The 14,604-nt window shown below is 38.1% G+C and overlaps 1 protein-coding gene across 1 annotated transcript in view; it reads right to left on the reverse strand.

Annotated features, from left to right (window-relative positions):
• SPON1 (spondin 1) overlaps window positions 1-14,604 on the reverse strand; it is a 192,831-nt gene that overhangs the window by 61,577 nt on the left and 116,650 nt on the right. The gene's annotated exons all lie outside the window — the stretch shown is intronic.

Genomic DNA, 14,604 nt, shown 5'->3' on the forward strand with positions numbered 1-14,604 from the left:
CTTCCCTCTCTGGGAAGGAGACCCTGTTGTCGAGTTCGGAGACTTGGCAGGACACCAACTCCAAACTTGTACAGCAATAAATGCTTAAAACTAGTTCAGATTGCCTATCTCCAGATAATGGAACATTATTTGAATCTCACTTGGGCCCATCCAAAGAAATTCTTATACTGAGTCCATCCTTCAGAGAATGTCCTGTGTGGATGGAAATCTACTGCCAAGAGTGAGGGACTGAATATAGACATGGTGTAGGTGTCCCTTAGGGATGGGAAATCCTAAAAGAGAATCCAGACAGCTGTTTGGGGTATGTTGCCTGAAATATCCAAGCACACTCAGCAGATTTCTTCTGATAAATTATAACTATCCTGTTAAAACTCCTATTAGTTTGTTTTCATGTACTTTTATCACTTCTATTAGGAAGCAGATAATTTCAAAAAACAGAGCAAATGGGAAGCCACAATCAGTGGCTTCACCAGTGTGAAGCTAGTAAACTTCTCAGTAGAAACATGTCATTTGTATTCATTATTCTTTGTGCCAGATAGTAGGTTTTAGGCTATTGCACAACATAATGATTATAAAGTACCAATAATTAATACATGTTTTTAGTCTAAAACTTTTCTCCCCAATACAGAGCTGTTTTCTCTACAGGCTTTACGATGTCTCCTTAGATAAGGTACCCAGGTATTCTCCATTCTTTCATTACAGAAAACTTGAGAACTCTACAGAAGATATTTGGTTGTCAAAGGAAAATGACAAGTTTTTGCAACTGACCACTCGTGCTATGATTACTTGTTGTGGATTCTGCTCACACCTTAAAAGCTTCCTCTAGAAAATATTCATATTGAGAACTATACCTCTGACATAAGTAAAAATCATTCTGTTGACTTAAAACAAACTATGAAAGCTCAGAAATTAGTGTAATCAGGGGAGACACAAGGGTTGTGTTGGTTCCTTTGGTATTTTTCCTACTATTCTATCTACTCCTTAACAATGAAGTACTGATGGACGTGGACAAAAAAAAAAAAAAAAAATCTGTGCTATCAATTTACCTGCAGAAAAAAATGTAGTTATATTTCTCACAGATGTTCTGCCAGTAGGTGCCTATAAGGCAACACTAAGGATATAAAAAAGCCATCAACACGCTGGAGAACATGAAAAGGTGGCATCATTTTTCTAACACCCAGTACATCATCAGTCTGGACCTGGCAGCACCATTGAGAGTGAAGAAATAATTCGTTCCCCAGTGCCAAGGTAGTCTTTGTAGTCCCAGAAAGCAGAACAGAAGAGATAATGAGATGCACATTCTGCATATTTGACTATTTAAAAATAAGTTGACATTAGCAACTCATTTTAGTCCAGCCTGTGAATAGTTACACTTCCTGACAGCTGCCCATTTGAGTTGGGACCCAGGAGCTTAAATGCTCTGAGTACGTGATTAACTTCAGCAACCTTATTTCCTCTCAGTAACTAACAATTATAAATATTTATAGACACTCATGGGCTTAAACTTGAAAAGGAGAAGATATGATGAACTGAACTAGTGAGAACCTCAGCCTTGGTCCTTGACTTTGCCTTTATTTTCTTGATAAAATGTGTTTTCTTTCACACAGCTTTGCCTGATTTATACCGACAGCATGCCAGGCTTTGGTGAAAGGATAAATCTCCAGTGTTCATCACCCAGCACCTCCAACTGTTCTCTGGCAGCTCATATGTACTCTAAACAGGCTGACATAACACAGAAATGCAGCATTCCTGGGACAGGTGAGTGGGGGAGGCTGTGAATGGACAGGTTGGCTCTACACTTAATGTTTAGAAGAACCAAACAGTAGCAGCTCCCATCCAAATTAGACATTTTTATTAAAAAGTTAATGAGGCAAAAGATCAATTAATATTACATTATCTCTCTCTCCTGTTTTGTCAGAATGTTTGTGTGTGCCTTACTGATTTAACAGCAGAGACAGCACAGGTGGCCACAAGTTGAAGGGAAGGGGTGACTGTGGCCATTACTCCAGAGAAATCAGAGTTGTGAGAGGAAGAGAGAGAAAAAAAGAGAGAGAGAATTTGGAAAGCCAGTGGGGCAAAAGGGATATAAAGCCTGTTTCCAACTGAATTGGCAGAAAGTCAAGGCCTGTCAAAGCAATAACTGCAGCAAAACTGAAATTGTCAGGCACTGTTAGTCACTGTGTTCACATGCTAGTGCTACTGGAAGCATTTAAAAGAGGTGTCAACCACTGCTATTTAAAAATACAACCCCTGCTCTACCCGCCCACAGCCCATTCCAACCACCACGTGATTGAAAAAAAAAATAAATCGGGCTACTCTGTGTGACCTTTGTCCTGTGGGTCTCCAGCAGGGTCAGGAAGGAGACTGCTCAGGTTCTCTTTTGTGAAAGAGATGCAGGACGCTGCTCCTCCGGCATGACTAGAAACACATTGGAGATGGGGATGCTGAAGAAAAGGGTTTTTTTAAAGGCTACGCAGGAATAGAGCCACTATTTTGTATGTGGATACCTAAAATATTTTTCAGTGCATTCTTATTTCTAGCCTTTCTGACACTGGATAATGTATTATTCTTCGTAAACAACCAGCAACCTCACTGATGAAGACTTCTGAAGTATGTATAGGAAAATAAAAAAGTTTTGAGATGCCATCCATGCCTGGAGCTGCCACTTATTGAGGATCCTACAACCTCTACTTCAGTGGCAGTACAAAATTGCACTATATTATTAAAATATTTATGTAGGTAATAAAGTAGGGATAATGGTATTTCCTTAATAACAAGAGAATACGGCCATTCATAAAAAAATTGGTACAAGAGATACTTGCACTTTAAAAGATGATAAATAATACATGGTGCCTTTGATCACACTATTATTAAAATTAATATATAAAAATTATGTATTCTCAAAAGCAATACTAGGAAGGATGGTAATTTGCCAACTCAGATAGCAAGCTCTGATCTGCAGATTTCCTCCTTTCCCAGTTCCCTAAGAATGAGGCCTCAGCACACAGCTGTGTATAACCCTGGTAGTAACTTGGAAAGAAAAATGTATGGAAAACTTGCTAAAAAATTTTCATATGATGCAAAATTTGTCAATGTGTTGCAGAAAGTCAAGAACAGATCAAATGTACTGCAAGGGTCCCTTGCTAAGTTCAATTCATTCACTGAAAAGGTTTATAAATACATTTAAATATAACACCCGGATTTTAGGAACAAAGCATGTAGAATATATAATAAAAAAATAGGATCCCAGAAAAATAATTCTGGAAATGGCTTAGGAAACTGCAGGTAATCAAGTAAGATGAACCACCAATTCAGACTTTTCTGTATAATCTTGTAAATAACAAGTAGGATAAAAGAAATTACAGCATATGTCATCACGTTATGTGGACAAACACTAGTACTGACTTCCACATGCAGGCAAAAAAAAAAAAAAAAAAGAAAAACCAAACCAAAAAAACCCCAGCCAAGTGAAAAAAACAGGAGGGAGAGGGAGAAAAAGCTTTTTAAAAATTCAGAAATATCCAGATATTAAAGAAAACCCTCCAAAGAAAGACTTAGGACATTTGATTTCTCAAACTTCTTCGCAGAAATTTTAAGGAATTGATTCCTGTCTTTCATACCTTAACTGTGAAAATACTTCAGATAGTTGATAGTTCTCAAATCTGATATGCAAAAATAAAAGCCAAAACCCCACAAAACCCCACGAGATCCAAATGGGCTCGAGTTAGAAAAGCCAAGTATTAACCTTGACATTGTGAAACAACCTCTCCGCCTCCACCCTTTGTAAATAAATTAGAAATGTGACTTTCTCACTTGCACGGCTTTAGATCAGCAGTAGGCTAATGAATCAACTGAGGAACTTCTCGGTTGAGTAATGACAAAAAGTAAGAGGATATTTCAGGGAATGCCAGAAACACTGATGAATTTAAGTCGTCAGTTTTTTAATTAGGCACTGAGACATGATGGTGAATGAATTATTATGATACATATCTCATTTGGAACTAGCAAGCTACAAATAAGAAAGCATGACAATGGTTTTTGATAATGATAAACTATGAAAGATAAACATTAACACACAATTTGCTTACAGGATGATATTTAAAACAGCTGCAAAGAATGAGATGATCTCTGCTGTTTATCATTCAGCAGAGTAAATAAAAATAAAACATCTGCTATGAAAGGTATGGGAGAGGTCATGTAAATATTTTAAAGTATGGAGTTGAGAGCTCCTTTAAGACAGTTTCTTTTCCAACAAAATGGCTACCAAAGCTCACACTCATTCACCTTGTGTTACTGCTTTTTGACCAAAAAAGTAGACTCATTCAATCAGCAGGGTTTATAATATATGCAAAGGTAAAGCAAAATTTTCAGGAACAGGAGCAGTGAAACACACATGGTCAGAAACTGGATGTCAGAAGGTAGAAAAGACACAGAAAAATAGTCTTTTAAAGCTTCTGTGGGGATCTGTAAGGAGCTACTTAGGTCTAACGGGGCAGTCTGCAGGTTTCTGACCCGACCTTTTGGTTTGTAAAATCAATAAGCCATTTGACTGGATAATTCTTCCCTCCCCCAAAGTGGTCAGATGTCTTTGTGAGTCAGAGATGCCTTTTCACAGAACCACTTTTCAGAGTTCAGGGACATTGGTTAGTTCAAGTACTTCAGGCATTCGAGTGCGCTGCTTTTCCAAATCACTCCACTTTTGCATCCCGTTCTGTTTACTTACTTGACTACTGTGAGTAAATCTTACAGCACAGAATTCATCAGAACTGAGCTGACATGAATTTAGACATCCTTGTTAGCAGAGGAAACTAAACTAATACTCTTTAAATAGAAACAAATGAACTGGGTGAACCCCACTTCAAGCCACCGTCCTGCAAGGCTGTGGGAAGCACAGACACACAGTTTTGCAGGAGCAGATTAGTGCAACAGTCACATATCAAGCCCTTTAACTTCAGTCACTGGATGGAAACAATTTTCTCTAAGAATTAAAGGACATAAAACAAAGCTCATGGTGTTCAGATTCAAAACTAACAGACAAGATATGACACCCGGATGACTCAAAACGTGTGGTCCATGTCCCAGGACACTGCAGGGCTCACTAAATCATTCAAGGGGAGATGGGACAAGCTTATGGAGAAGGATTAATGGGAAAACCATAAATAGCTTGGGAAGTCATTCAGCTGAATATACATAGATCCTGGGAGAGTACCAGAACAAGGAATCACAGCAGTGCCCAGTCCTCCCGTGGTGCTTGGGGATGTTTGTGACCTTTCCTTGTCACACAGGCCAAGACTTTTCCAGGAGAGGACACAGTGGGCCACTGCCAAAGGGGGAACCTGTGGTCTCACCCACTGTAGCTGTCATGTTGAGCTCTGACCCCACAGACCGTGGTGTGTCACTGTTACCACTCTCAACACGACTTTTCTGCTATTTTGTAACCCACTGAGTCTCCTGGATGCTGAGACTCCAGGAACAGTCCTTCACCAAGCATTGATGAAATCAGTCTTTCCAGTAGAAATAACATGCTGTAACATTCATATTTTGCAAATAAATAGGTGTTTTTTTCAGGGGCAGCTTTTTGCACGCACTTTCCGGCACCAGCAATACAGGGGCAAAAATACAAACACAGAAAGTTCCCAAACACCTTGTGCATCATTGAAATGCCACTGAACTCCACTCAGTAGGTGGAAAGCAAGGCAGAATGATTTTTTTAAATATTTTTTTAGGTATCTTGCACATAATTCTCATGCTTCATCCTAAAACTACCTCTTGAAAAGGCTGAACCAAACTTTTATTTCCCCCCAAGGGTTTGCATACATGTGAAGAACTTGTATTCTATTTTTTAGTTTGTTTTGGTCATATATATATATATTTTCACCTGATTCTTACGTGCATCAGATATTCAATGGTGTTGCAATGTTACAATAGGGTATGTTTTAAAACATACATGCATTTTGAATTTGAAAGCAAAGGAACAGCTGCTGTTGACGGATGGAGCATACCTTACCTAACAGCTTCTTTGAAAGGGAAGACCATCCAATTGCACCGCTCTCTCCCCCCGTGATTTACACTGTACCTTGTTTTTCCAAGGATAAAATGCAAAAACCGTGCTTTCCAATAAAATAGAATCCTTTTAAAATGAAAATACCTATTTGAAAAATCATTTAACCGAGAAGAACCCAGTGAAATGAAAGCATCTCTCTGTCCTACAGCACTATTTTCTCTTTCTTGGACAGCCGTTAACTAAATTAATTACCTTGCTGCCGAGTTAATTAGGTAATATTAGTACATAAATACCCCAACTAATTATTCTAAGCTAATAAAAAGACAACCGCCGTCAAACACGTTTGACACAACCGTATATGTTGAATGTAAATTTTCCCATTTGCTTCTCAATCCAATTTTAATTAAAATATTATAAATATCAGTCATTCTCATAAAGGAGTTTTATAGCATCACAAGCTAATCACTCCAGAAAAATAAATGAAGAGACAATAATCCCTTGCATAATTATACTGCCAGTTAGAAAGAATGAGTTTAATAAATAGCTCATCAATTTCTGAGTTTTAACATAAAATGTTTGCCAACCAAATAAATGTACCTGCAGCCTAATTGCCTGAAAATGAACCCAGAAAGATATGGAGAAAACATCTTTTTATTGGCCTCATAATTGCTCATTTTGGCTACTTTGCTCTTTTCCAAGGAACGATTTTTATAGCATTAGTTATTAATGAAGACAGATTATATTAATGAAGAAAAATTTTGACTGCTGTCAACTTTCTGGGCCCCTCAATACTGTCCAGTGTTTTGTCTTAGTGTTTTAATAGTGAAGACTTAGGTTTATTAGCATTAAATTTTGCTATTTAATAACAGTGTGATTTATAAGAGGGCAATCAAGGGTTCAGGCCAATACTAGTCAGTATTCAGAACTAAATATACCAGCTGAAAGCTTACAAAATGGATAAGAGTTGATAACAAAAGCTTGATAAAAGCTCATAAAGTGGAGTTTTTTTTGCTTTTATGGTTGGCTTTTTCCAATGCATTTGAAGAGAAAAAGAGATTTTCTGACAGTCGTAGCCAAGGGTATTAAAAACTCTTCTTTCTTTTAGGAAAATATTTTGAAATTTTGAAAAGAGAAGAAGGCAATTTTTTTTTTAATTAAGATCCCATGTGGAGGAATATACTAATTCCTTCAGCATATTTGTGCACCCACCATTTAAAGAATTACACAAAAAAAAATAAAAAAAGGAAGAGTCAACAATAAATACTATATGAACTGGGTTTAACAGATCTATCAAAAAATACATTTAAAGTAACATTTAGATCTTCCTGGGACTTTTACTAGCACCAGGAATATACTAATCATGTTCAGCAAACATGTTTTCAAGATTTTCATCAGAAGTTTTAATTTCATTATCTAAATGAGCAAACTGTTATTTATATTGTTTTGCAAATGGATAAAAATAAATTACTTCCTCTTAGCCTTTTGAAAGAATTAGATTTAAACCTTCTTGACCTCATCTTCCTTATTTCCATCCTTGGCTCATCAAAGGCTACTTCTCTGATTCAAGAAGCTTAAATCTATTTAAAAAGACCAAACACATTCTCTGGTTGTCACTGATGTAAACAAAAATGGGATTTAATTTTTTTGCCAGCATCACTGAACTTTTCAACTTGTGACCTAGTCCTGAAAGTTTTATTCAGTTTTTAGAGTGTGGTCCTGTGAGCAGGTTGCAACACATCCCTTCTTCTCAGAGCCCAAATTCTTTGTTTGAAGCTTATTACAAGCTCATCTCCATGTGCATTTTAAGCAAGCTTATTATCTGAGCAAGTAAATCACTTGCACATTAAGAATCTGAGGATCAAGGGGTCAGACAGAATCCTGATGGTAGCACCAAGACAGTAAGATTTAACTGTAAAGCATTATGCTCACATTAGTACACCAAAAACAACAAGCAAGGGAAATTATGTCTCAGAGTACTCAGGTTTGAGTCATGTCTGAGTTAAGGAGGTGAGACCCTCAATACTTACTAATCAAAGCATGTTCTATGTCATCTCTTAAAAAAAAAATCCCAAATTTTGTTTATATGTTGTAAAGAACTATCCATGAAGATAATATTTGACCCAGATTTATTTGAAAAGTGTGCAAATAATATATCTTCTCCAGAAGTATGCCTTTTTTGCTACCTTCATTAATTTGACTGAGGATAACTTCTAAGCAAATAAAATGAAAGTAACAAAGAGATGACACTCAGACCAAAATCAACATGTCCCAGCCTTCAGTGACTATCTTTACATCCCCAAAATTTAGTCTGAAATGAAGACTTGTGTTAGAGTTTTAGAGAGATGCCCAGCCAGTGACATGGCAAAATTTTGGAACATGAGTTGTTTTTTTGTTCCAGTTACTCAAGGGCTACGAAAGATTCATCTGCTTCAAATTTTTCTTCCAAATGCTGTTTTATCACCCCAGATATTTTTAGCTCTCCAAAGGGGCTTTCACTTTTTCCATTTCTTCAAAAGAGAGAGAAAACAAAAGAGATAAACGGAGGGAATGGAAGGAGAGGAGAAAAGCTGATTTGCAGAAACAGCATCTCAAAGGGAGAAGTATTCTTCATTTCTAGGTCTCCAAAGAAGAGGAAAAAAAATAACATTAATACCCAGATGAACACCTTTGCTCACATGGCTTGGTTAAGGATCATTTTTCGTTTTCTAACAGAGGCAAAGAAAAGAGAACAAAAATCACAGACCTTCCTGCACAGGTGGAAGAAAAACAAGCAGCTGCTGCTTTCAGAGATTCAGAGATCCATAACCACATGGCTTGATCTAAGTACAGGGCTGTGAGCACGCAGAGATGTCTCTGGGGAGCCGGGGGAACGCTGTTTGAGAAGAGATTACCTCTTCCAAATAACCTAACACCGGAGCTGCGGGTGGCCCGCATACAGCAGGGGGTGAGCACACTGCTGACTCCCTGCATTTCACTGCACAGAAGTCAGGCACGACCTTCCTCTAAGTAGCATGGAGATACTTGTCCAACAAAGCCAAGATGGTTATGAATCTTGATACTTTTTTGCAGGAGTACTTCTTTCTAGTAACAGATTTCTTATTTTCAGTCTATTTTTTTTCCCCGCATAAACTTATTTTTTTGCTGGTTTCCTGTATCGACTTTTGTTTAACTTTTCGTAAACCTGTTTAGACACATAATGTATAAAGCTGGACATGTGAGTGCCCTGAATACTGAACCTCATACCAGGGTTGGGAAATCAGAGGGGAAAAAAAAACCCCAGGATATGTTTATTTATCAGTACTTAAGCAAAGCCAAATGGACCGTACCACATCATTATTCTGATAGCAGGATCTGCCATGGACCACTGCCATCCTTCTTTATCAAACACGATAGTAACTGAGAAATACAGACCGTTTTCAGAGTGTTGTAGACAGTGCACCCCTGATCTTGCTCTGAGTTTATGGCATTAACAAAAAATGTTGCAGGAGATAAAGATCCCCAGCGTGTGGCAGCACCAGACTTGATGGCATGTCACTACCACTCACTTTCCCTGTGATTATCTCAAACAGGCAGAGATGGGGAGCCAAACTGGGAATCCATTTTCACTGAGCAGATATCAGCACAACATCTGCCCCACCATGTATTTATAAAAATCTCCCTGCTGTTCCAGGAATCACTTGAGCATGAAATAACTGAGTTCCAATAAGTAAGAATTTCTGAATTTCTGGAATAACTGATGCTACAGTAAAACTCTTCTGCAGAAACTTAGTAAAGATTATTCTAGCACAGAGTTAAAGGAGTAGCTTTCATTTTGTGCTACTTCTAACATATCGTAAATGCTCCCAGAAATATAACTGAGAAATTTAAAAACTATTTCTTAAATTATTTTCTGTTTTCTAGGTACACACAAGTCCTGTACATATATATATATATATATATATATACATATATTTAAAGTCCTGCACTTTCACTTAGGTGACTGAAAGTTTAAAACAAGACTGCTGCCCTATTTAATCACTGGCAAGAAGGAAAAGCAGCACCTAAAATACTTTTCCTTGCCAGATTGTTTTAAGCTGAGATCACTTTGCGGATCAGTTCCCATAATATATATACCCTATTTACTAGGCAACAAAAATATACTGAGCTCTTCTAACCAAAGAAATGTAAATAGTAATTACTATAAAGTATACTTTTTGCCTTATTGCTTAGTTTTATACAACAATGAAAATATTAGATTTCTATACTACATCTGCTCAGTAGTACCGAGTATAAAATATTGTTTTCCCATTAGTATTGTTCTTTCTAAATACATCAGGTCTACAGGGATTGCAATTGACATTCTTCTTTGAGAAAGAGAACTTTCCATAGAAAAAATTTTTTGAACGAAAAATCATCTTCAGAAATTGCTAACACTGCATATACTAGTTTGATTTTCCTAATTCTCTAAAAAAATCAGGTTGAATACAAACATACTCAATAGTTTTCACCAGAAAATTAAAGGAGGAGCAGAAGGACCCACATACAGCTGTTTCCAGCAGCCAAGTGTCCAAAATGACCATGGCCAGCTGCAGTCCTAGCAACATCCTGACTCCTTCCCAGACTCTCCTGGAGCATCTCAGGAATGGTTGAGGTCCAGCAGCAGCTTTCCTCTCTGGCAGGGTTTTCTGCCAAGCCCTGAACAAGCCACTACCCTCCAAAAACGGACTCATCCACCTGCTTGGTGTCAGCCTCGATGCCCCTGGCCCTGCCGAGACCCATCACCTTTGTGACAAGCAAGGTATTTGAAAAATGATACCTGAGGAGAAACTGGAAACTCTAAGCCCTTCCCATCAATGGAGACAGGATTGGCACCAGTCCTCTTCTTCATGCAAGAAGTGTGTTTGGGCACATTTGTGTCTGTGCCAAGAAACAGAACTCACCTTCCTGGCAGAGCTGATTCCTGTCTTTATGAAAGCACTGGTGTGCTTTTTCCCAGCAGATGCCTAAGGACAAAGCCTCTGGAGGCACCCTCAGGCTCTTGCCCAATTCAGCGAAAGCAGCAGCACTGCAGCAGGGGACTGATTAAAATCTCCTCCAATACTTTACGCATCCTGACAAATGGAACAGTTTCCTTGGAAGTGGAAGCAATTTGTTCAATGTTTCTGAATTGTTCAGGTAGTGGGTTTGTGGATATGCAAGAAAGTTCAAAAATGTTGCTTATCCAACCTGGCAAAGAAAGCACTAAGAATGTCTGGTGTCTGTATAGCTGTTGTGGGAGAAATCCAGCTCTGAATTAAGGTGCAAACTTCAACCAGGAAGGCTATTAAACATGAGAAGCTCTCTGATGGGGCAGTTTTATTGGGACTTGAAGCATTCAGGGTATGAGTACATGTAGTTTAAAATGTATACTTAAAATTGAGGGTTTGGGAAATTCTATTAGCTGTGTAAACAAATATCAAACCAGAAAATAGCTTTGCTCCTTTCAGGTCACAGCCTCTGGATGAATATCAAATGACAGGTTATTTGAAACTGTGTCACGAAGGGCTTCTCCTGGTGAGATAAGAACAACAGATATGGAACCAGAAACTCCTATTCCACTGTTGGATTACTTCTGCTGTGTTTATTGCATGTATTTAGAACTCCCTTGCATCAAGCCTTCTATTACCATCCATGTGCCAGAAAGCTCTAAGCCTTTCACTCTACTGAGTTTTGGGAAAAACAGAAGCAGAATTCTGACTCCAGAAACTCTTCACTATATCCAAGTTACTGACATTTCCAGATCTAAATATAAAATACATTAAACAGCTATTATATTATATTTTATAACTCTCTTTCATGTGAAAGATGGGGACTTTCCAGTCCTAAAATTTGATGCTCACTGTTCTTCTGCCACTAACTTCATGCTCAGAGGATGGTCTGCTGAACTGGGGATTTTACATTTTCCTTATGAAATCCAGCTTAACTTTTAAGCAGCAGGATCACTTTTGCAAGGCACAGAATAATGTATCACCAGCATTTTTAAACACTGGCAATTTCTCTGAAAAGCTGCCACAGATATTAGTTGTAAAGCTGGGGAGATGAGTTAGGAATATGAGGATGCAAAATTTGTTTTTTAAATAGCCATCATCTCCCATTCAATGATGTATCATTTCACAGCACTGCTGCCTTGGCTGAATTCCAGTTGGATCTATGCCTATTGGTGGCACTTTTTGTTTTATTCCAGCCTCCTGAGATATTCATCACCGTAATAACAGAGTTGTCATTTAATTACAGGCCACATGTTGTAGCATTTTGTGTAATTTCTGTATTCTCTACACACATTATTTATACATTCTATATGGAAATAAAATGCTATGATAAACCGGATCATTATGAGAATTTAATACAGACAAATCTAAAAATACTACAGAAAGAATATATCTCCCTTGCAAATATTTACATTACCATCTCACCACAATTAGGGAGCAAATAAGCAGCACACAGGCAGCAAATACCTACCTCATTTTCATTTCCATCCCTTATTCTGCGATGGCAACGGTGTTTCTCTGCTTTGCAAATTAAGAACACAAGCATGTAGAATGTCTGGATGTGTAATGGGATGAAAGAGACAGTGGTTCCAAATTGTTCACTAAGTGAATGCTATTCTATATGCCAAAAATACTTTGACAGGTCCCCTTGAAACATAATTTCAATTATATATGCCTCTGCTTTCAAAAGCTGCACTGTAAACATCTGACAGCTTCGCTCAGTGAGTCTGGTTCCCTGGGGTGCATATAGTCCAATCTTTTGATTAAAGAATTAAGAATGCATTTTGCTCATCATTTCTGTTATCTCAGTTAAAGTGATCTGAGGAAACTTGTGCCTCTTATTAACAGAAACATTTACAAATTTCTTGTTAGATATTGAATGCAGCTAAACCAACAAGGAGTACAGATCAGTGAAATCAGGGCCTTAATCTAGGAAAAAATCAGATTGCTCAGTGTCAAGGATAGCCTTATTTAGTACAGGGGAATACAGGGGTTAAAGACATGTAAAACTGCATGCAAATTGCCAGTAGAACAAATGGGAAAAAAGGCCTTTTCTTTATAGTTAACACATATTAATACAGAAATCACTACATGAGAATGAGTCCAGAACTCCACAACCCATATTTCACAACACAATTGCATTTTAAAGGAAACTTCTTTTATAAAATCCTTCACAGTGGATGGGTGACAAAGACAAAAGACTGAAAACTACCAATATATCTGTTAAAACTACTTGTTATAGCAATATATTATGTAAAATATGAATCTCTGATGCTTCTCTGTACCTTACCTATCTTTTAAGACAAGTTTTCTTATCCAGATATCCTATACTTACAGCTCTCATAGAAGTTTTGGTTCCCATGTATGGCATGCTATTTTTAAATTCCCTTTTCCTACATTTTAGATATTTCTGAAGTCCATTGAAATTTTCCACTGAAACCCATTGAAATTTTGTCACAACACACATTGCAAATGAAGTATATGGGACTTCACAAAGGCTGTTTTCAGAGTACATGCAGGATGAATCCACTACCAAGAGATCTGATTAAGACTTACACAAAGAAAAACAAAAGTCTCCACAGTGACCTTTCTCCAAAGACTGGAACAGTTTTTTTATGGAACAAAAAAGGTTAGCACAAGCACCCTTCATGTGAGAAACTACACTGCCTGGGTATATTGAAAATATTCCTTACAGAACAATTGTCTACGAATAAATATAAATAATACTAGATACAATCCCTCCCTGAGGCAGTTTTGGCTCTGCACTGAAATTGGCCCAGCATTAAGTCATTTATATCCCAGAGTTTAGGACCCAAAAATCAGGGCACAGAAAAGAAGTTAAGCCAACTCAGCAGACATTTCTTCCTAATCAGTAGTTTTGTTCCTGCCTTCAAGAAGAGGTCATCTGAGTACCACTCTGTTTGCCCAGCAGTGAGGGAGGCTGCTCAGTGGTGCTTGCTACAAAATGCAATTCAATGCTCTACATTCCTGGAATTGGGACCACACTTCCTCTTCAGTCCAGCCAGAGCCACATTAAAAATGTGTAATAAATTAAAGATTGCTGTTGCCCCTGCAGTGGTGCACAGGCATCAGAGAGAAAAATTATCACAGGTCAGTGACCCAAACAGGACTGGGTGAGTCCTCAGAGGTGGTTCCCAGAGGTGGCTGAAGAGGTTTGTGCTGCACTGGTGGCTTTTTGTTTCAGCTTGGGGAACAGGGACACAACAGGGACATTGCCCTTGGCTCTCCATGGGCTTGCAGGGTGCAGGATCCCTGGGACTGAATGTTCCCTCTGCTTCCCTCCAGTGCCTGAGCAGAGCTCCTTCAAACAGCTCTCAGTTCTCCTCTGCCTGCTCTCAGCTTATATATGGCGTGAATTAACTTCAGTTAGTGGGAGAATTAGTTCCTCTAGTTCAGGAGGTCCTTGTGTGCCTGGAGACCTCAGTATTTCAAAAACCTTCTGAAGTGGAAGCAAATTAAAGCTCAAAACTATGCTCCAGCTTAGGCTTTATGCATCATTTAAACATACCTGATTGTGAAGTTACAAGCTTAAAAGAACAACTTTTGACATCTTCACTCAGTTTCAAAATTACT

The sequence above is a fragment of the Lepidothrix coronata genome, unplaced genomic scaffold (genome assembly GCF_001604755.1).
Source record: "Lepidothrix coronata isolate B3197 unplaced genomic scaffold, Lepidothrix_coronata-1.0 Scaffold115, whole genome shotgun sequence".
NCBI classification, from domain to species: Eukaryota; Metazoa; Chordata; class Aves; order Passeriformes; family Pipridae; genus Lepidothrix; species Lepidothrix coronata.